Source organism: Salvelinus namaycush, chromosome 37 (assembly GCF_016432855.1).
Source record: "Salvelinus namaycush isolate Seneca chromosome 37, SaNama_1.0, whole genome shotgun sequence".
Taxonomy (NCBI): Eukaryota; Metazoa; Chordata; class Actinopteri; order Salmoniformes; family Salmonidae; genus Salvelinus; species Salvelinus namaycush.
Genome location: NC_052343.1, coordinates 25944653 through 25968700, shown reverse-complemented (window position 1 = coordinate 25968700; position 24048 = coordinate 25944653).

The window sequence follows — 24048 nt, the reverse complement described above, 5'->3', positions numbered from 1 at the left end:
GGGCCAAGGTTTGAGACCCGACTGCTGAATCTTTTAACCATACCACGTGGTTAAACTTAGACTATCAATACCGACAGAATAAGAACAAGTCTTTGATATTAATTACTAGTCTGCAGCTAGGAATTCGGTATCATTGAACGCGAAGAACGACAACCGCCGAAACATCCATTCTACAACAACACGAATGAATGTCACTCTGAACTACCTACGACAGAGAGAGAGTGAGAGGACGGAAACTCTCCAACGGAAACTAACTTTTCAACAGCGATCAAGACGACACACTGAGCGTAAATATATATATTGATTGCAATTGTTCCCGAATGAGTGAGCGTTCATATGCAAAGGATTAGCATTTCAATTGTTATAATTATCAACTGTGGGTTGTCTTCAGTCGACCCCCTCTCCCTCTTTTGTCTAACAAGCCGCCATGCCGGTTTAGCCCACTAGGGCACATTCTCCTATCATTTCTTGTAACCATATTTACTTTGTTTGTTTATGCATTTCTGTGAATTACTTAGTTAGTAATAAATTATTTAAGACAATTGATGTATGGATGACTCATAGTGAAGACTGGGTTCGTGCAGATAACCAACAGTTTACGACGTTTGGAATGAGACTAACGTGAGGTAAAGTAAATAATTCATTAATTAAGAAGACTATTGATCAGATATGAAAATATCTGAAAGGTTATATTGGGAAATTATAACTTTGTAATCTGAATATTTTCCTTGGTGCCCCGACTTCCTAGTTACAGTTACATGATTAATCAGTTTGATCACGTAATACTAATTAGAGAATCTTTGATAAAAACTAAGTCTTCAATTTAATGATAGTAAAGACACGACAGGGACAATATAGGATGATTCACAATAATTGTTTGTTAATATAATAATTGCTTGCAATAATGTAATTTTGGTAATGGTGAGACTGGTGAGAGGTAAAATCCTTTGCATAAATTGCCTACAAATATGAATAGCTAATTATGGAAATTAATTAACAGGATTTTGCTATATATAATGCAAATCGAGGTGAGGGCGATGGAAATGCATTTGGCGGTTGATCTACTTCTGTAAATGGCACTGTGTGCTCTTTTAAAAGGATGGATCCCAGTCTTTTCAGGGCTATAGGATACGGGGGTCGGGGGTGGTCTTCCGGGCATTGGGATGACAACCCAACTCAGCATGAGGGCTTTTAGCGGGTGGAAAAGTGGGGACCAATTGGAGTTTTACTTATTAGCACTGCAAATATGTTACAGCTATATAGACACTCAATCATCATGTTACTTTTTAATGGTACATTTACAAACATATATTTTGATAAATAGAATTGAATGTTGTGTCTCATTATGGTAAGAGGTGAAATAAGTATAGCCAGTTACAACTAATGGCTTAGCAGATGGCTTAGCAGACGATCAGTATTTGCCTGGCTAAAAGAGAAGGTGTCACGGCAGCCTTCCCTCTCGTCACTAAAAGAGGGGGTGAAACAGGGATCGGACCAACACGCACCGTAGCCAGTGCTCAACATGTTTAATTAAACAAAAAAACAGTGAACACTTACAACGAACAAAAAATAACAATGTGTGGCAAACTGAAACAGTCCTATCTGGTGCAGACCACAAACACAGAGACAGGAAACAACCACCCACAATCCCCAACACAAAACAAGCCACCTATATATGATTCTCAATCAGGGACAACGATTGACAGCTGTCTCTGATTGAGAACCATATTAGGCTGGACACAGAAACAGACAAACTAGACACACAACATAGAATTCCCACCCAGCTCACGTCCTGACCAACACTAAACAAGCAAAACACATAAGAACTATGGTCAGGACGTGACAGAAGGAATATAATATCTATTGTTTGCAGGAAACTCATTCAACAATTTTCGTTGAAGTTTTGTGGAAAAAGGACTGGGGGGCGAAATATATTTCTCCCATGGGCAAAGAAGTTCAAAAGGGGTGATGGTTTTAATTAACAGTAATTTTGATCCAAATGTGCAAATTGTCCAAACAGATCATCAAGGTAGATGGATTATTTTAAATATGTTATTGGACAATAAACATACATGGATTATTAACCTATACGGTCCAAATAATGATGATCCAAGTTTCTTTGAAAATATATTTAAGAATTTATCAACTCTACAAGCAACACTAGACTCTATTATTATAGTGGGAGATTTTAATACGGTCTTAAATACCTCTATGGACCGGAAAGGAAATCACACTATAAACTATCACCCTCAGGCACTTAAGGAAATCATGAATGTCATGGATATATTGGAGTTAGTGGCTATATGGAGACTTAAATACCCTGACCTAGTGAGATATACATGGCGGAGGCTTAATCAAGCTAGTCCTCTTGACTACTTTCTTATACCATTCTCTCTGGCACCAAAAGTTTAAAAAGTGTTGATAGGGGACAGAATGCGGTCGGATCATCACATAATTGGCATATATACTACTCTTACCGAATTTCCACGTGGGCGAGGATATTGGAAATTTAATCAAAGCCTACTAGATGATAAATTGTTTAGAACTAGGACAGAATAATTTATAACTGACTTTCAGACATAACATAGGTACAGCAGATCCCCGTATTGTATGGGACACTTTTAAGTGTGCCTTTAAAGGCCATGCAATTCAGTACTCATCTATAAAACACAAGCAGTTTAGATCAAAAGAGTCCATATTAACAAAGGAAAGTGAAGGACTAACAGTACAGTTAGATAGCAATAAAAACTGTACCATAGAGGCACAGAATAAGTTAGAGGAAAAACAAAAAGAAATGGAGGAACTTATTCAAGAAAGATCCAGTGTAATATATTATAAAAATAAAGCGAACTGGATGGAATATGTGGAAAAATGCACCAAATTCTTTTTCAATCTTCAATATAGAAAAGCTACAAAACAAAATGTATTGAAACTTGTTACAAATGATGGAGTCACGCATGATTCAAATTATATATTGAAAGAGAAAGTAAAGTACTTTAAGAATAAGTTTTCGTTTCAGTCTCCTCCATCTCCACTAACTGAAACTAATTGTATGGATTTTTTCCCTAATAATAATGTAAAATTAACATCTGTACAGAAAGACTCATGTGAAGGCCAAATTACGGAGGAGGAACTTCTTGATGCAATTAAAGCCTTTAGGGCTGGGAAAACTCCAGGGCTGGATGGCATACCAGTGGAAGTATACAAAACTTTTTTGGATATACTCAAAGGACCATTATTAGCATGTTTTAACCACTCCTATATAAATGGTAGATTATCAGACACGCAACAAGAAGGTCTGATATCATTATTACTGAAACAGGACCCAAGTGGTATATATAAAGATCCAGTCCATTAAAAAAATTTGAGACCTCATACACTTCAGTGTTGTGATGCAAAAATCCTCGCAAAATGCTTGGCACATAGGATTAAAAAAGTATCATCAGATATTATTCATCCTAATCAGACAGGTTTTTTACAAAGTACTGGAAACAATAGAATACCATGAAATATCCGGGACACCAGGCCTGGTTTTCATAGCTGATTTTGAAAAGGCTTTTGATAAAGTATGCCTGGAGTTTATATATAAATGTCTAGAATATTTCAATTTTGGAGAATCTCTTATAAAATGTGTTAAAGTTATGTATAGTAACCCTAGGTGTAAAATAGTTTTAAACTTTCTGAGATGTAGCCATTATTTACTATCGAGAGGAGTAAAACAAGATTGTCCACTATCGGCATTTCAATTTATTATTGCCATCGAAATGTTAGCTGTTAAAATTAGATCAAACAATAATATTAAGGGATTAGAAATCCGTGGCTTAAAAACTAAGGTGTCATTGTACGTTGATGATTAATGTTTTCTTTTAAAACCACAATTAGAATCTCTCCACGGCCTCAGAGGATCTAGATACCTTTGCTATCCTCTCTGGATTAAAACCAAATTATGATATTACGTATTGGATCACAAAAAAATGCTAATTTTACATTACCGTGCAGTTTACCAATTAAATGGTCTGACAGAGATTTAGACATACTCGGTATACAAATCCCAAAAGAGAGAAATGATCTCACTCCAATACATTTTTATAGAAAGTTAGCAAAAAATAGATACGATCTTGCTACCATGGAAAGGAAAATACCTGTCTATTTGTGGAAAAAATCACCCTGATTAACTCTTTAGTCATATCACAGTTTACCTATTTGCTTATGGTTTTGTGTACACCTAGTGACCTGCTTTTTAAATTATATGAACAAAAAATATTCAATTTTATTTGGAATGGCAAGCCAGACAAAATTAAAAGGGCCTATTTAAATAACGAATATGAATTCGGAGGGCAGAAATTATTAAATATTAAAGCATTAAGCCTCTCACTAAAGGCATCAGTCATACAAAAGTTACACTTAAATCCAAACTGGTTCTCTAGTAAATTGGTAGGAATGTCTCATCCTATGTTCAAGAATGGCCTTTTTCCCTTTATTCAGACTACACCTGCTCACTTTCGGTTGTTTGAAAAGGAAATAATCTCCAAAATATCTTTATTTCTTAAACAAGCCTTAGAAGTTGGTTGCAATTTCAATTTAATCCACCTGAAAAGACAGAACAAATAATACAACAAATATTGTGGTTAAACTCAAATATACTAATTGATAAAAAAACATATTTTTCGAAGAAATGTTTAAAAAGGTATAATTTTAGTGAATGATATCATAAATAGGACTGGTGGAGTTATGTCCCACATGCAGCTAACACAGACATATGGAAATGTCTGCTCTACCCAAAATTACCACCAACTAATTGCAGCATTACCACAAAAATGGAAGAGCCAAGTAGAAGGGGAAAAAAGTAAGGAACTTGTATGTCGGCCCTATATTAAAGAACATAAATGGTTAAAGAAAAGTGTGATAAATAAAAACATATACCAATTTCATTTAAGGACCAAAAAACTGACAGCTGTGCCATATAAATTGCAAAATAGTTGGGAAGAGATTTTCGATGTACCCATTCCATGGCACATGGTTTATGAATTGATACGCAAAACAACGCCGGATTCAAAACTTCTAATTTTTCAATTTAAATTACTGTACAAAATTCTTGCAACTAATAGAATGTTATATATATGGTGGATACAATCTTCCCAGCTCTGCAGATTTTGCTGTGAGGACACAGAGTCATTAGATCATTTATTTTGGTATTGTCTGTATGTAGCTCGTTTTTGGTCACAGGTCCAGGAATGGCTGAAGAATTGCAACATTTGCCTAGAACTAACGCTGCAGATAGCAATACTGGGTGATTTGAAAAGCGATAGTCAATCAATCAATAATATAATAATTATTTTAGCAAAAAAAAATATTTTAAATTTACAATCTGTAGAAGCTATGAGAATAGAAAGGTTCAGTACTTTTGTCAAGCATCACTGCACAGTTGAAAAATATATGGCAAATAGAAATCCAAAATGGATGGTGTTGAGAGATAGATGGGAGGTGTTGAATGGAGCTGAAGGATGGGACTAACAACAAGATAACCAATGTAAAACATACGGGGTCTGTAAAATGTATATAGGTCCGGGAATTTTGTGAAATAGCAGTTACAAATAGAAATCAAACTGGATGGACATCAGAAATAGAGGAAGGACTAAAAACAAACAAAATATAACTATTGTAAAATAGATTGTCTGCAAAATGTGTATAAGATGTATAAACTGAAGGTAGAAGCCAAAGTGTTATTGTTTATTAGTTTACTTGTATCCTTAGTGGACCGGTTATTACATGAAACATTCTCCATTCAGGCTGCAAAGGCATCGATTTCCTCCGTAATTTGATTTAATGGCGAGAAGGCAGAAGAAAAAAAACGGGGAAACTGTGCTTTCTTTATGAAACACTATTTTCCACCACCATGCTGAGAGTGGCTAAGAATGTTAGTCCCAGATGTTGTATATTGCGTTCAGCCAATCAGGTTGCAGAAGTCTGTATACCTTACCACAGTGACGCTCGGTCCACCTTTCTAAGCCTGTTATGTACAGGCTCTTATCAGCTTGACTACGGTGTTTGTTACAGTTGATCTTCCCTTGGTACTGTAGTAGCTAGCCAGTTTGAGTCAGGTCATGAGAATAGACAGGTCTGTTTTGGTCCCACAATAACAAGCCTGATTGCTTTATAGGGATCTAAGTCTGAATACAGGACTGCGAACTAAGCCAATGAACACACACATACAAATGATACAGGGTTTTCTCACTATATACAGTACCAGTCAAAAGTTTGGACACACCTACTCATTCAAGGGTTTTTCTTTATTTTGACTCTTTCTACGTTGTAGAATAATAGTGAAGACATCAAAACTATGAAATAAGACACTATGAAATAATGTAGTAACCAACAGTGTTGGTGTGTTAAACAAATCAAAATATATTTTATATTTGAGATTCTTCAAGTAGCCACCCTATGCCTTGATGACAGCTTTGCACAGCTTTGGCATTCTCTCAACCAGCTTCATGAGGAATGCATTTACAACAGTCTTGAAGAAGTTCCCACATATGCTGAGCACTTGTTGACTGGTTTTCCTTCACTCTGTGGTCCAAATCATCTCAAACCTTCTCAAATGGGTTGAGGTCGGCTGATTGTGGAGGCCAGGTCATCTGACGCAGCACTCCATCACTCTCCTTCTAGCCATTACACAGCCTGGAGGTGTGTTTTTGGTCATTGTCCTGTTGAAAAACAAATGATAGTCCCACTAAGCACAAACCAGATGGGATGGGGTATCGCTGCAGAATGCTGTGGTAGCCATACTGGTTAACTGTGCCTTGAATTATAAATAAAACACAGACAGTGTCACCAGCAAAGCACCATCACACCTCATCCTCCATGCTTCACGGTGGGAACTACACATGCGGAGATGATCCGTTCACCTACTCTGCGTCTCACAAAGACACACCAGTTGGAACCAAAAATCTCAAATTTGGACTCATCAGACCTAAGGACAGATTTCCACTGGTCCTTTGCTAATTTTTCTTGGGCCAAGCAAGTCTCTTCTTATTGGTGTCCTTTAGTAGTGGTTTCTTTGCAGCAATTCGACCATAAAGGCCTGATTCACGCAGTCTCCTCTGAACAGTTGATAGGCAAGGTGGCGCCTGACAGATAGGGCAGTTCTGCTTCTAGCTCCCAAGCAACTTTGCAGTATTTAGCTTTTTGTGTGTTATTTCTTACATTATTAGCCCAGGAAATGTTTGTGTTATTACATACAGCTGGAAATAACTTTTGGATATCAGAGCGGCGGTAACTCACCAGCATTACCACCGGGAATATGACTTTCCCGAATTGGATCCTTTGTTCGTACCCCCAGGGCAATTTAACTGATTCCAGAGGCTGATCCAAAACACCGCCGGCGGAGAAGAGGTATTCGGAGTGAACTTCTAGTCCGACTCAGGAGGCGCACACACCATCCACTGCTTCCTAATGTATTACTTGCTAATGTTCATTCTCTGGATAATAAATTAGACGAGCTCAGGTCGAGAATCTCCTTCCAGAGAGACATCAGGGATTGTAACATACTCTGTTTCACGGAAACATGGCTGTCTCGGGATATACTGTCTTTGTCCATACAGCCAGCTGGGTTCTCAATACATCGTACAGACAGGAATAAAGAACTCTCTGGGAAGAAGAAAGGCGGGGGTGTGTGTTTCATGATTAACTACTCATGGTGTGATTATGATAACACACAAAAACTTAAGTCATTTTGTTCACCCGACCTAGAATCCTAGAATACCCGCACAAATGTTCGTATTACCTCCCAGGAGAATTCTTTGGTTATAGTCACAGCCGTTTATATTCCCCCTCAAGCCAATACCACGATGGCCCTCAAAGAACTTCACTGGACTTTATGCGAACAGGAAACTATACATCATGAGGCCGCATTTATTAAAGCTGAGGACTTTAACAAAGCAAATTTGAGGAAAGATCTGTGGTGATAAATCATCAGGAGTCATCATCTGCGAGGGCTGCAAGGTGAGACTGCAGCACTACACACCTAATTTCACTCTGACGAAGCAGACATAACAAACCGTGTGGTCAGATGACTTATTTCCAGGTTATGTCAATAGTCCTCTCTCCACCTCAGGGTTTTTTCCAGTGTAGTTAGCTGCTGTGTGTGTCCTACTCCTGTTCCAGACAGAGTAACTGTCCTATAGACAGAGCCAGCCGCAACCGCTGCCAGAGCTGCCGACTGCAGAAGTGTGTGACCCAGGGCATTAGCCGGGATGGTGAGACACGCATCTACACATAAAAAAAAAGATGTCTCCTGGTAAAATAAAGGTTGAATAAACACACACTTTTCAGATCAGGACAGTGGATCAGCGTCTACAGATCGTAAATTGTAATGCAGCAGACGACTCCTTTCTGGTCTCTAGTATGGGTGAATGGAATGTCCAAAACTTCAACATCAAACAATGAACACTGGGACAATATATTTCAAATGCTGGGAATGATGAGAGATGGAATATGGAAAATGTATAAAGACATTGTCAGGATTTGGCCAGGATTGTTCCGGTTTTGGTCACTAGATGCCCCCATTGGGCTTTTTTGACCCTTTTGTTTTCCCTTATTTCCAGTTATTATTTTCACCTGTGCCTCGTTTCCCTTGTATGTATTTAAACCCTTAGTTTTCCTCAGTTCTTTGCTCTGTGTTTGAATGTTAGCACCCAACCCCAGCCATGCTGTGAACTTTTGTTACTCCAGTTGGATTCTCTTGAGGTACTCTGTTTTTGTTCTCGTTTATTTTTATTTTTTTATTTTGAGTTTTTTTTCCCTGCTGTACTTACCACTTTTGTGGATTTACCATGTGACTTGGAGGATATACCTTTTTTCTCTTGGAATTACTTTTGACGTTGTGGATTTATATTTTTGTCTGAAGTACTTTCCTTTTTACTTTATTAAAACACCGTCTCAAGTACTGCTGTGTCTGCCTCATCTTCTGGGTTCTGCCGACTATTAGTGGCTCAGTTAGCTAAGTGACTGTTTCTCTCACCGGAGACCCGAGTTCGTAATCAGGTCCTGACAGAAACACAGAGCCAATATGAACCCAGAGGCAGCCAGTTCCCAGGACCTTTTTTCCACGCTGTCCCACCACGAGGGGACTGTCCAACGCCACGAAGCTGCTCTGGTTCAGCAAGAGGCCTTAATTCACCTCTTTGGGCTGCAGGGGCAGTATTGAGTAGCCTGGATAAAAGGTGCCCATTTCAAACGGCCTCGTACTAAATTCTTGCTCGTACAATATGCATATTATTATTACTATTGGATAGAAAACACTCTCTAGTTTCTAAAACCGTTTGAATTATATCTGTGAGTAAAACAGAACTCATTTTGCAGCAAACTTCCTGACAGGAAGTGGAAAATCTGAAATCGATGCTCTGTTCTAGGGCCTGCCTATAAATGTCCTTGATATATATCAGTATACATGCACTTCATACGTCTTCCACTAGATGTCGACAGGCAGTGAGAGAAGAAATGGAGTGCATAACTTGATCTGGGGTCGAATAAAAGCTCTTTGTATGACGTGTCACCAGTTTCCTGTTTTCTGGAGAGCGCGAGAAGGGACCTGGTATTGCCTTCTGATAAGCTGTCGTTATAGACGACTAATATCTCCGGCTTTGATTTTATTTGATACATGTGACAATATCATCGTAAAGTATGTTTTTTCAATATAGTTTTATTAGATTATTGAAATTTTTTCAGGACGTTAGGCGTGTTGCTTTGTCTGCGTATGTTCAGGAAGGAGAGCTTCGCGCCACTTTGATAGCTTTCCGTGCTAATTGACTGGAGAAGAGGACATTCTAAATCCAAACAACGATTGTTCTGGACAAAGGACCCCTTGTACAACATTCTGATGGAAGATCGTCAAAAGTAGGACCCATTTTATGATGCTATTTCATATATCTGTCGAACATGTTGTACTAGTAGTTTGCGCCCAGAGTTTGGGCACTCTCTCGCTATAACTAAGCTGGATGTCGTAATGAAGTTATTTTTAGAATTCTAACACGGCGATTGCATTAAGAACTAGTGTATCTATCATTTCCTATACAACATGTATTTTTTAGTAACGTTTATGTATAGTTCTTTGGTCAGAATAGTTGAGTGTCATAAAAATATCCGCACATTCTGGGAAAAAGATGCTACGTTAGCACAATGTATAACCACTGATTTCAGCTCTAAATATGCACATTTTCGAACAAAACATAAGTGTATGTATAACCTGATGTTATAGGACTGTCATCTGATGAAGCTTATCAAGGTTAGTCAAAAATTATATATCTTTTGCTGGTTTATTCGCTATCGCTAACGTGCCTATTGCTATCGCTAACGTGCCTTGATGAATGAATGCGGTAGTGTGGTAGGCTATTGTAGTAAGCTAATATAATGCTATATTGTGTTTTCGCTGTAAAACACTTAAAAAATCGTAAATATTGGCTGGATTCACAAGATGCTTGTCTTTCATTTGCTGTACACCATCGATTTTTCAGAAATGTTTTATGATGAGTATTTAGGTATTTGACGTTGGTGTCTGTAATTACTCTGGCTGCTTCGGTCCTATTTGTGACGGTAGCTGTGATGGTAGCTGCAATGTAAAACTGATTTATACCTCAAATATGCACATTTTTCGAACAAAACATAGATTTATTGTATAACATGTTATAAGACTGTCATCTGAAGTTGTTAAATATTAAATATTTCTAAAAAATATATTTTGAATTTCGCGCCCTGCACTTGAAGTGGCTGTTGTCATATTGTGCCCGGCTTCGGGCTTGCAGCCCAAAGAAGTTAATGGCTAGACATTCTCAACTTCTGTCGGAGATGCTGATCTCCATAAAGCAGATATCTGATCGACTTCTCCCGGCAACCGCTCCCGCCCCAGTACCTCAGATTCAAGTGGCAGTTAACCCTCTGGCTGAACCTCGTCTGCCGCCTCCCCAACGGCTCACAGGTGATCCGAGTGCTTGTAAGGGGTTTTTCACCCAATGTTCCCTCTCCTTCGAGCTGCATCCCTCGTCGTTTCCCACCGACCGGTCCAAGATCGCATATATCATCACCCTGCTGTCGGAAAAAGCCCTAGCCTGGGCTACTGCTGTGTGGGATGCCCAAAGTCCCTGCTGTGCCAGCTACTCTGCCTTTGCTGAGGAATTCAAGCGAGTGTTTCAAGGTCCTACCAGCGGTCCTGACTCTTCGCCAAGGTCGGCGCAGCGTGACGGACTATGCCATCCAGTTCCGCATGGTGGCAGCAGCGAGTGGCTGGAACGACGAGGCGCTCAAAGTGTGCTTTCTGAAGGGTCTTTCCGACACCATCCAAGATGAACTGGCCACTCGGGAACCACCGGACAACCTCGAGTCCCTGATCAAGTTGGCCACGCGCATAGACCAGCGTCTGAGACAGAGAGAGAACTCAACCGTAGACCTCTCACCCTAGATCCTATCGGTCCCAGCTCCGAGTCCCCACCTTTATCCTCGCTGGCTCCACCGGAACCTATGCAGATTGGACGCATCTCCCAGGCTGAGAGAGACCGCCGGATGAGGGAGCGATGCTGTCTATATTGCGGCAAACCGGTTCCATTTCCGCTCCACGTGTCCAGGGCTCCAGGGAAACGCACTGTCCCGTGCAGGCCTGGGAGGCCTGTAACGGGAAACATAACCTCCTCCCATCCATCCAACTCCCGTCTGCTCATTCCAGTCACCCTTTCCTGGGACAACCACGAGCTTCCCCTTCAAGCCTTGGTAGACTCTGGAGCTGCAGGAAACTTCATGGATGGTATCTGGGCGAAGGAGAATGGCGTTCCCTCTGAACCTCTAAGGGACCCCATGAGGGTTACTACATTGGATGGAAGCCCTCTGGGATCTGGACTTGTCACTCGTGTCACTACCCCCTTGCGACTTTCAGTTTCCCAACACCAGGAAGTGATGAACTTTCATCTGATCCCCTGTTCCGAGTTCCCTCTCGTCCTTGGCTACCCCTAGCTTCACAGCCATAACCCTCACATCGACTGGTCTGTGGGCACTGTCAAGCAGTGGGGTCCTACGTGCCAAGCCACTTGTATCTTCCCGAGTTCCCCGAGTTCTCCTCCCGAGTCTCTAGAATCCATCGACCTGTCCCGAGTTCCCGAGTGTTACCATGACCTCAAACCGGTATTTAGCAAACAGAGGGCCACTATGCTACCACCCCATAGACCTTACGATTGCCCCATCGACCTGTTTCCGGGCACCTGCCCCCCCAGGGGTCGGATCTTTTCCCTATCTCCTCCCGAACGAGCTGCTATGGATACCTACATCAAGGACGCTCTGGCAGCAGGCCTCATGCGTCTGTCCACCTCGCCGGCGGGAGCAGGGTTTTTCTTTGTGGCCAAAAAAGACGGTGGATTATGTCCTTGCATCGACTACCAGGGACTCAATGCCATAACCGTCCGTAACCGCTACCCGCTACCACTTATGGCCACAGCATTTGAGCTGCTCCAGGAAGCAGTTGTCTTCACTAAGCTTGACCTACGGAACGCATACCATCTTGTGCGGATCAGACCCGGTGACGAGTGGAAGACCGCTTTCAACACGCCTACTGGTCACTACGAATACTTGGTGATGCCCTTCGGCCTGACCAACGCCCCGGCTGTGTTCCAAGCGCTCATAAACGATGTGCTTAGGGATATGCTTAACATCTTCGTGTTCGTTTACTTGGATGACATCCTCATCTTTTCGAGCTCCCTTCAAGAACACACTAAGCATGTCAGACAAGTTCTCAAACGCCTCCTAGACAGCCATTTGTACGTTAAGCCGGAAAAATGTGAATTCCATTCCTCCCGAGTACAATTCCTGGGATTTGTAGTGGAACCCGGTCGAGTCCAAATGGACTCCAGGAAGGTAGGGGCGGTAGCGGATTGGCCCACCCCCAAGTCTGTTAATTCCTGCGGACCTGGTGTCCGGTAATTCCCCGTCTAGTCCTTGTGACTTATCTTTTACCCTTTTCTCAAATGTTTCTCGCTTTAGTTCTTCACGTAGTGGAACATCTGGAGAACATTGGTCTACGTTTTGATCATCCTTCAACCCTTTGTTACCTTTGTGCTCTGACACTTTGTGTGGGTTGGGTGCAGGAACGTATCAAACAGGTCGATTGTAGCGGTAGTCGTTTTGATGGCGAAATACTTTACAGTTATTTCGACCGCGGTGGTTATTGGATTCGTGGTTTCATGGTAGAAACCGTTGTTGTGCGTCATCTCTCAATGCTCCAATACCTGATAATGCACCCTCCAACTGGAGTGAGTGCTCCTGGTCAAACTTCAAAACCGAGTGGTCAGGGCTTTTTGATGCCTCAAAAGCTGTGCTTGCAAGCTCTCTGAGTAGTAAGATAGGCAAGCCAACGTGGGCTGCAGGGCCCAAGTAGGTAATGAAGGTGGGATACATGCTCGACAGAAACATTTGTTTAAATGGTAACAGGTCTTCCAGTCCTGTTTCAGTGAGTAGGCCATAGTAAGCTGAACGAAGCCTATGATAGTAAGCTTGTGGATGTTCGTTCCGAGCTTGTTTGACCGTGTTAGCCAGTGAGCTATCGTGTTTGCGAGTCGCAGAACCACTGAATTCTAATTTCAAAGCTGTGGCAAGTTTACCGCAGTCATTTAGCACGTGTTGCTGTTGTGGGCGAATTAACCTTGTCACGTGTCTATTCGACGTTCGCTTCAACAGGTAAACCCTGTCAGAACCCGTAGCATTCAGGTAGCCACCCAACGCGTCCTCTATGTCAGCTAGGAACGTCTCAGTATCGTTTGGCTGACCTGGAACGGGGTCAAAGGTGGGGAAATTCTTCACGAGTTTGTCAAGGTATTCCGCGTCAAGCAGGCGTTGGCTTCATCCTGTGGGGAAAATGGGGCCGAAAGGCCAAGAGGAGAAGCCAAGCTTTGGCTTTGTTGGCCAAGAGGCGCCATATTACTCAGTTCCAAATGGCCAAGAGGAGAAGACTGAGGGACACTTGATGGAGGCAATGTCTGAAACCTATCGTCTTCACTCCTTTGAGTACCGGACTCCGGTTGCTTGGATGGATAGTCACGCTGTAGAGCGTGACCATTCTGGACTTCCTCCAGATGGTACCTACGGGTGGTATTCTGCTGCATTGCAGAGTCCACTTGAGCGCTTAGAGTACTGATTTTGGACATGTGAGTGTCACTTGCTCCTTTCGGTCTCAAACTTATCTGTCATGGTTTGCAGATAGAGGTCCTGAGTATGGAGCGAGAGATTCAGTGATGATATTTCTTCCGCTTGCTTGGAAATCAATATTTCCATCTTCATCACCCGAGTTCTCTCAACATTCATTTGGTCAGCGACTTCAATGAGCTCTGCTGATTTGTCATCCAACTTAGTCATTGTGTTCATCAACTGATCGTCTTCGGTCTGCAGAATTTGGAGTAGAACATTGTCACCTTGAGTAACGTTCAACAAAACTGCCTGCATGTTATCAAATTGCTCGCTCCTGTTTGTAGATAACTCGACAGATTTATCTAGTTTGGAGTGGACTACATCGTATTTAGTTTTGGCTAAATCGAGTTGTTCCTGCAGACGACGATTTTGTTGAAGAGTTTGTGCTCGTTCATCGTCATGAGTATTTGCAATTACTTTTAATTGTTCAGATTTCAAACGCAGTTCCTCGACTAGCAGAATGTTTTCATTTCCTGCTTTTGTCAAAAGTTGCTCAATTCTCTCCACCTGTGCCCTCATGTTAGCCATGTCTTGCACGTGCTTCAGCTGTGCACTGTGGTATTGGACCGATGCCAACCTTTGATGGCGATACATACGTGCTAAAGTGGAGAGCACCATCACAAAGCCTGTGTTTGATGATTGATTTTGGAGAGCGTTCGCAATTTCGGCAGTTTTTTCGCTAATTGCATAATTAGGGTTGGTATCGCTGCTGAGGTCAGAGATCAATCCTTTTATGGGTGGAGGTTCACTAATTAGCGGAGGAGTGGTGACCATCTCCTTTGATAGCTTGCACATTATTAGAAAGAAATTTAGGAAAAATTTTCCTATTTTTTTTTTCAAAGTTTGGGTTTGGAATTCATTGGAAGCTGCAAAGACAAGTTTAATCTATTTATAGATGTTGACGAACCATCAGCATCGTACCAGTAATGTGGAAGTTGGACGTGAATGAATTTACAAAAGCAAATTGAATTAATTAATCAATGCCAATGATTAATCCTACCTGGGTAGGCTATCTGGGTATTAAACTTGAATTAACCTGAGATGTTGCTTCATCCAGGTTAATATGAGAAGTTTAAAAGTGTCTCATTTGATTGGAAGAACATTAAAACCTCTACTTCATCACCCTCCCGGATCCGGGATCCTCCTCATCAAAAAAGCTGACTAGCATAGCCTAGCCTAACGGGACAGGGATATCATATAATATAATTTTCATGAAATCACAAGTCCAATACAGCAAATGAAAGATAAACATCTTGTGAATCCAGCCATCATTTCCGATTTTTAAAATGTTTTACAGCGAAAACACTATGTATTTCTATTAGCTAACCACAATAGCCAAACACACAACCGCATATTTTCACCATGTTTCCACCGCATAGGTAGCTTTCACAAAACCGACAAAATAGAGATAAAATTAGTCACTAACCAAGAAACAACTTCATCAGATGACAGTCTTATAACATGTTATACATTACATTTATGTTATGTTCGAAAATGTGCATATTTGAGGTATAAATCATAGTTTTACATTGCAGCCACCATCAAAAATAGCACCAAAGCAGCCAGAATAATTACAGAGAGCAACGTGAAATACATAAATACTCATCATAAAACATTTATGAAAAATACATGGTGTACAGCAAATGAAAGATAAACATCTTGTGAATCCAGCCAATATTTCCGATTTTTTAAAAGTGTTTTACAGCTAAAACACAATATAGAATTATATTAGCTTACCACAATAGCCAAACACACAAACGCATTTATTCACCGCAAAGGTAGCTTTCGCAAAAACCAGCAAAAGATATAAAATTAATCACTAACCTTTGGACAACTTCATCAGATGACAGTCTTATAACATCATGTTATACAATACATTTATGTTTTGTTCGAAAATGTGCATATTTAGAGCTGCAAATCGTGGTTATACATTGTGAATACGTAGCAACATTTCCTCAGAATGTCCGGAGATATTTTGGACACTCACCTAATCTGACCAAAGAACTCATCATAAACTTTATATAAAAATACTTGTTGTATGGCAAATGAAAGATACACTGGTTCTTAATGCAACCGCTGTGTTAGATTTAAAAAAATAACTTTACCACAACATACAGCTTGGGTTATTGTGAGACAGCGCTCACCAACACGGCGGAGAATAGGCATCAACATATTACACAGAAATACGAAATAACATCATAAATGTTGTATTACTTTTGCTGAGCTTCCATCAGAATGTTGTACAAGGAGTCCTATTTCCAGAATAAATCGTTGTTTGGTTTTAGAATGTCCATTTCTTCTGTCGAATTCGCGCCACAATGCTAGCCAAGGTTGCTAACATTCCCATCCTCTCTTGGCGCAAAGAACGGAAAACTCAAGTCCCAATAAACGTTGAATAAACTGATAAAACTCGGTTGAAAAAACCTACTTCATGATTTTATTATCATATGTATCAAATAAAATCAGAGCCGGAGATATTCGCCGTGTATACCGAACGCTTTTCAGAAGACAATGTCGAGGTCCCTCGCGCGCCGTCGAAGACAAAGAAAATACCGGACCTGTCACTCCAAAAGCTCTTGTTCGGCCTCAGATCAAGCTAGACACCCCATTCCACCTTCCACTGCCTGTTGACATCTAGTGGAAGGCGTATGAAGTGCATACATATCGATAAATAAAAGCCAGTTGAATAGGCAGGCCCTGAAACAGAGCCTCGTTTTCAGATTTTTCACTTCCTGTATGGAAGTTTGCTGCCACATGAGTTCTGTTTTACTCACAGATATAATTCAAACAGTTTTAGAAACTTGAGAGTGTTTTCTATCCAATAGTAATAATAATATGCATATTGTATGATCGAGGCCGTTTAAATTGGGCACGATTTTTTCCAAAGTGAAAACAGCGCCCCCCTATTGACAAGAATTAAGGTATGTTCAACAATTTAACTTATTAAACTGAATGAAACGATAATCCATGCAATGTCCATTGATTGGATATCATAAGTGTAAACAGTAGATCAAATGTTGGGAACATTCACCACTATGGTACACTTCTCCCTAAGGCCGAAGCCACATGGGATTCCCGCTGGGGTGGGACCTCTGTCAGTACTGGATTACTGAATGGGTTTTGCAAAAAACAAATTTTACTGATTGATCAATTTAATGAGAAATCAAACCTGTATAGGCTATTTGGGAATTAAACTTTAATTAACCTGAGAAGTTGCTTCATCTAGGTTAGTTTGGAAAAAAAGTTTACAATGTCTTATTTAGAAAACTCATCAATTTGGATATTATTTAAAAGATCCATTTGAGAATGTAAATCTGTCAATTTCACTTATTAGTTCAATTGAATAAGACATTGATATCCATCTGGATATCATAAGTAATGACTTGAGTGTGACCTGAATAATTATTCTCGAAGGAAAGTACTTGCACACACTTCAGCCGTCACTGATTGCACACGCTGAAATCAAACGGAAGTACACGGGGCGGGACTTCCGTTCCGCAAGGCGGAGGAATTACAATGTGGCACAAGACAAAATGGCTCTTTTCCCTTTGTTAGCTTAACATCTCGTGCAAGCTAATCCTACTTTTTACGCTTTCAGCATAACATTGTATGGGAAAGGTTTTACTTATAACTATTATGTTCAAACCCTTTTCGGTGTTATTTTGACGATGTTTTAACCGGAACACATGGCAAATAACGAAATGCACTGTGGTCTACTCGCGTGGAAACACGAGAGAGACAGAGAGATAATTATCGCTGGTCAAGCTAATATTTCCTGAATTTCATTCGGCTGGCTCTTTGTCCTCGCTCGAGAAATTAATAATGACCGAGCCTACACGCGTCTGAAACGCGCAAGGCAGAAATAGCCCTGCGTTTGGCCAAACGCTCTATTTCTCAGATTTCTATCATTAGCTTTATCAGCCCTCATACAGAAATGTATTCGCTTACGGTACCCACTGACTATGTCAGAACACAACACGGAGGCGGGGAATCTTCAGCACACACACCACCAATAATTTCTGTCTCCAACTCCCATAATGTGTATAATGAACTTGGTATATTATGTAATATGCTTTTAAATGTTATATAGGCTGAATCAAAATGAAAGCGTCATCCTATTTTAGACTCCTCGCACGGGGGCTCCAATATGTAGTGTCTTTGGCTATGCCGGATTAAGTGATATGATATGCTATTCTATAAAATCCTTTCTCTGTAATTAATATTACCTGATTGAGCTAATCATGTAAATGTAATTAACTAGAAAGTCGGGGCACCACGAAATAATATTTATAGAGCTGTTATCTTCCGAATAAACTCTTAAAGACCGAGTAATATTTTACATCAATAGCAGTCAATATTAATCGTCACCTTATTTCAATCTCATCTGAAAGTTGTAAATTCTTGGTTATCTTCACGAACCCTGGCTAACAAGTTGAATCAGCAATACAAAATTGGGTTTAATTATTTATTTACTAAATACCTAACTAATCACACAGAATTACATATACACAGAATGAATCATACCTTGATTACAATTTATGTCATAAAGGAAAACGTCCCTAGCGGACGGAACATATATGACAGCTGGTTACACAAAGAAAAGGGGGTTGGGTTTGAGTGAAAGAGCGGGAAGACTGAAGAACAAAGGGAGAAGCGATGTCTCAATCGAGCCGTAGGCAGCTACTCTATCGTAAATACAGAATCTTATGCATTCTAAATTACTGCCCATTTGGAAAAGGAAAATGCAATAAATATTTACTCTGAGCTGCGCTTCAAGAGGTTGGTGGTAGATGGAAGGCCGTGTTGCCCAACAGAGTCCTTTGAAGAGTGTCTCTAGTGGTGAACGGGATACATTGTAGTGTCGTCGTTGTGTGGTAGACGGGATACTCTGTCTGTCCTCTCTAAAGCCCACGTTTACAGCGGCCGCTGCTAACTCAACGGCTAGGAGGTATCACTTCTGTAGGGAATAAGAGTTCATACCATTCGCAACCAAAGCTGACGCTGAGGTTGGCTTCGTTCTGCAGTTATTATCTGAATCCTTCTGACATCGGACCGTAGTCCTAATGTACCCGGAACAGCAGGTTACATTTTCATCAAGGGCTTATATAGTGGAGGGAGAAGGGTGTGTTTCATAGTTTATAACGCATGTCTCTTCACAGGTGTGGGCCACTGATTGAGCAGAGCCCTAACCTTATGAAAACACAAATCTCTCATTTGGAAGCTAAAATTACATTTAATATTTTCACAAATCATTTTATATTTAAACATTTGAATTGCACAACAATTCCATGTGAATCTGATAACTATAATGTGTAGACTTTCCCAGATACAGTTTAGGTCATCCTGTCATCAGTCATAATGTCTCAGATGACAACCGAACTGACATCATATTCATTAAGTTCCAACGCATATTTTCAACTGGTTCTTTTACCGAAATATGTTTCCTTTCCCTCCACTTGTTTCATGTTCCCAGACTCTCTATGTTTAACAAAGGCTATTCAAGAGTCCCTCTGTAGAGTCGAGAGAGAGGGAAGGGGAGAAAGGTATTTATGGGGGGGGGGGTCATAAACCTTACCCACAGGCCAACAGTCATGACAGTACTATGGTGCAAAAAGTGCAAATCAATCCCAGAACAACAGCAAAGGACCTTGTGAAGATGCTGGAGGATTCAGGTACAAAATATCTATATCCACAGTAAAACGAGTCCTATATCGACATAACCTGAAAGGCCGCTCACCAGGGAAGAAGCCACTGCTCCAAAACCGCCATTAAAAAGCCAGACTATGGTTTGCAACTGCACATGGGGACAAACTCGTAGTTTTTGGAGAAATGTCCTCTGGTCTGATGAAACAAAAATAGAACTGCTTGGCCATAATGCAATTGCAAGCTGAAGAACACCCAACCGTGAAGCAGGGGGGTGACAGCATCATGTTGTGGGGGTGCTTTGCTGCAGGAGGGACTTGTGCACTTCACAAAATATATGGCATCATGAGGGAGGAAAATTACGTGGATATATTGAAGCAACATCTCAAGACATCAGTCAGGAAGTTAAAGCTTGGTCGCAAATGGGTCTCCCAAATGGACAATGACCCCAAGCATACTTCCAAAGTTGTGGCAAAATGGCTTAAGGACAACAAAGTCAAGGTATTGGAGTGGCCATCACAAAGCCCTGACCTCAATCCTATAGAAAATGTGTGGGCAGAACTGAAAAAGCGTGTGCGAGCAAGGAGGCCTACAAACCTGACTCAGTTACAGGAGGAATGGGCTTAAATTCACCCAACTTATTGTGGGAAGCTTGTGGAAGGCTACCCAAAATGTTTGACCCAAGTTAAACAATTTAAAGGCAATGCTACCGAATACTAATTGAGTGTATGTAAACTTCTGACCCACTGGGAATGTGATGAAAGAAATAAAAGCTGAAATAAATCATTCTTTCTACAATTATTCTGACATTTCACATTCTTAAAATAAAGTGGTGATCCTAACTTACCTAAAACAGAGATTTTTTACTAGGATTAAATGTCAGGAATTGTGAAAAACGGAGTTTAAATGTATTTGGCTATGTAAACTTCCGACTTCAACTGTAGATAGAAGACTGTAGTGCCCAAAAGCCCATTTCAGCAAGGGCAGTGCCATTGAGGACTTCCTATGGGCGGCAGGTAGCCTAGCGGTTAAGAGCATTGGGCCAGTAACCGAAAGGTCGCAGGTTCGACTCCCCAAGCCGAGAAGGTGAAAAATTTGTCTGTGACCTTGAGCAAGGCACTTAACACTAGTTGCTCTTGTAACTCACTCTGGATAAGAGCATCTGCTCAATGACTAAAATGTAAAAATGTATGGGTTAAGGAAGGATCACATAATTCCATCCAGGTCACCAGGATTATACTCGTAAATGAGACATTCCATAACTGCAGGTGGCAATATTTTGCAAACCTTTGATTTATATCTGTTCAAACAACACACTCTAGGTGGCAGTGTGCTAACCTGGGTACCAGTCTTTTTAGCTAACATTCCATTGCTTGCCACTTCTGTCATTTTCCAAGGAGACTGGCCTTTCTTCAATCTTCAAATATGAACATTCTATAATTTAATGAGCTCGAGGACATCAGAGGATTTGATCCTGATTCAATAACCCTCATAGCTATCCTCCAATCAAAGGTTATGCAAATATTGGAACTTTTTTCTGCACAGATCTTGGTGTCCTGTTGCTAAGCTATGTTTTTTTGCTAGGTGCTAGCTCAAGTTGCTAACTTGCGTCTTAAAGGAGCTACATGTACAATTTTTGCATTGTAATTTCATAAAATGTCTAATATATCTGCAGTAATAGTGGAATGATGGTGTTTCACAATATTTTCACAAAAATGTTATTTTGGCCCAATACAAAAATCGCATTCTAAAAGGCAGACTTTTTCCTATTTGGCAACAAAAGCCAGACCGGCTTCTGTTGTTAAGATGGGAAAACTGCATCCCACTCTCTTCCATCCTGCTACACTAAGAGACGTGGTCATCGCCTCCTCGAGCACAACGAACAATGGCAGACTGGGGAAAGCGGCCAATGTAGAAATCGCTCTGTCATTTCCTGGCTGCTAAAACTCAACACTCTTCATTCAATTTGAGTTTGTGAGAAAACAATAACTGAATAGTGTAGGGAATCGTTGTACAATTAAATCGCTGTGAAATATATTTTCAATAACAAATATTGTTTTTACGGCTATTTGAAGTTGGTGGACAAAACTTAAAGTAAAATGGTGTCCATCATGGGCCATGCTATCAGAGATTCTTGGGACGTACCAACTCTGAAATGTAAAAAGGTTAGATGTTAGGGTAGGTGTTTAGGGTAGGCATGTCCCAAGGAATCGGTATAGCCCTAACATCTCCACCATGTTACAGGGAAATGGCATGCGGGGGAGTTCTTTGGAATACAACCTACTGTAGTTAATAGTGTAATCTGTGTAATACATTGAATTATATGAGACGATGTTTGGAGTTAATGGAGCAGGTGTGGATATACTCCAAGCTATCTTCCCAGTCTGCCACAGAAATGTCAATCCGTAGTTCTTCATCCCATTTTGCCTTAATGGCAAGAAGGTGTGCTAACAGACTGAAAAGCGTCATATCGACGAGATATCTGTTTGTCTGGTGGTGGGGTGGGGCACCTGTCAAACATTTAGCATTCCCAAATGTTGGAAGATGTTTTCTAACATAGTCTCTAATCTGTAGGTATCTGTAAAAGTTACGTCTGGGAAGATTATACATTTCCCTCAGCAACTCAAAGGAGGCAAAGGTCCCTTCTATTTATAGATCCCCTATGGTATTTATCCCTAGCTCTCCCCATCGCTCAAAGGTGTTATCAAGATTAGAGGGGGAAAAGGAGGGATTCCTGGCAACGGGGAGCATGAATGAAATTGGTCAAAGTGGACTTTAATTTGCTTCCAGATTCGGTGTCACGAATCCCGCCGAGGATGGTGCCTCTCCCTGTTCGGGCGGCGCTCGGCGGTCGTCGTCACCGGCCTACTAGCTGCCATCGATTCTTTTCTTTTTGTTTCTGTTAGTTTGGGCTGATTGGGTGCACCTGTTTAGAGTTTAGTTTGGTGGGTAGGCTATTTAAGGGCAGGTAGCCCGCTGGCTGTTGGTGTTGGATTTGTAATGTCGATTTTGTTATTTTCTCGGAACAGTTTAGTCCGGTGTTTTTGGACTCGTCTTTTCATGCGCCCGTGTGTTTTAGGGCATGATCGTTTTCCCTGTGTATTGGAAAATAAATCCACGTTCTTGAAACCTGCTCTCTGCGCTTGACTCCATCCACCCAGTACTCCTAGCAGCTCTGACAGAAGCCCGCACCACAATATGGAGTCGATTCAGGCGCAGCTGGGAGTTTTATGGATCGCGGACTCGCCCGTAAGTTGGGTATTCCGCTGGTGCAGATAGACCCACCTTTTCCCGTGCACTCCCTAGATAGCCGACCGTTAGGGTCAGGGTTGGTCAGGGAGGCCACGATTCCGCTGGACATGGTAACCCAGGGGGATCATAGGGAGCAGATCAGCTTTTACCTTATCGATTCACCTGGGTTTCCAGTGGTGTTGGGGGTTCCCTGGCTAGCCATTCACAATCCCCTCATTTCCTGGCGACAGGGAGCTCTTCAGGGGTGGTCAGATGAGTGTTCAGGTAGGTGTGTGGGAGTTTCCATCGGTGCCACATCGGTGGAGAGTCCAGACCAGGTTTCCACTGTGCGCATTCCCCCAGAATATGCCGATTTGGCTATCGCTTTTAGTAAGAAAGAAGCGACTAAATTACCACCTCATCGACGGTGGGATTGCGTGATAAACCTCCAGGAGAACGCTGCACTTCCCAGGAGTCACGTGTACCCATTGTCACAGGAGGAGACGTTGGCTATGGAGACATATGTCACGGAAGCTCTGGGACAAGGGTTCATTCGGCCCTCCATGTCACCCGCCTCCTCGAGTTTCTTTTTTGTGAGAAAAAAGGAGGGAGGACTGCGTCCGTGCATTGATTATCGAGGTCTAAATTCAATCACAGTGGGATTTAGTTATCCACTACCTCTCATCGCTACGGCGATGGAATCATTCCACGGAGCGCGTTTTTTCACAAAACTGGACCTCAGGAGCGCGTATAATCTGGTGCGTATTCGGGGAGGAGACGAGTGGAAAACAGCGTTTAGTACCACATCAGGCCACTATGAGTACCTCGTCATGCCGTATGGGTTGAAGAATGCTCCAGCCGTCTTCCAATCCTTTGTAGATGAGATTCTCAGGGACTTGCAGGGGCAGGGTGTGGTAATATATATTGATGACATCTTGATCTATTCTGCCACACGCG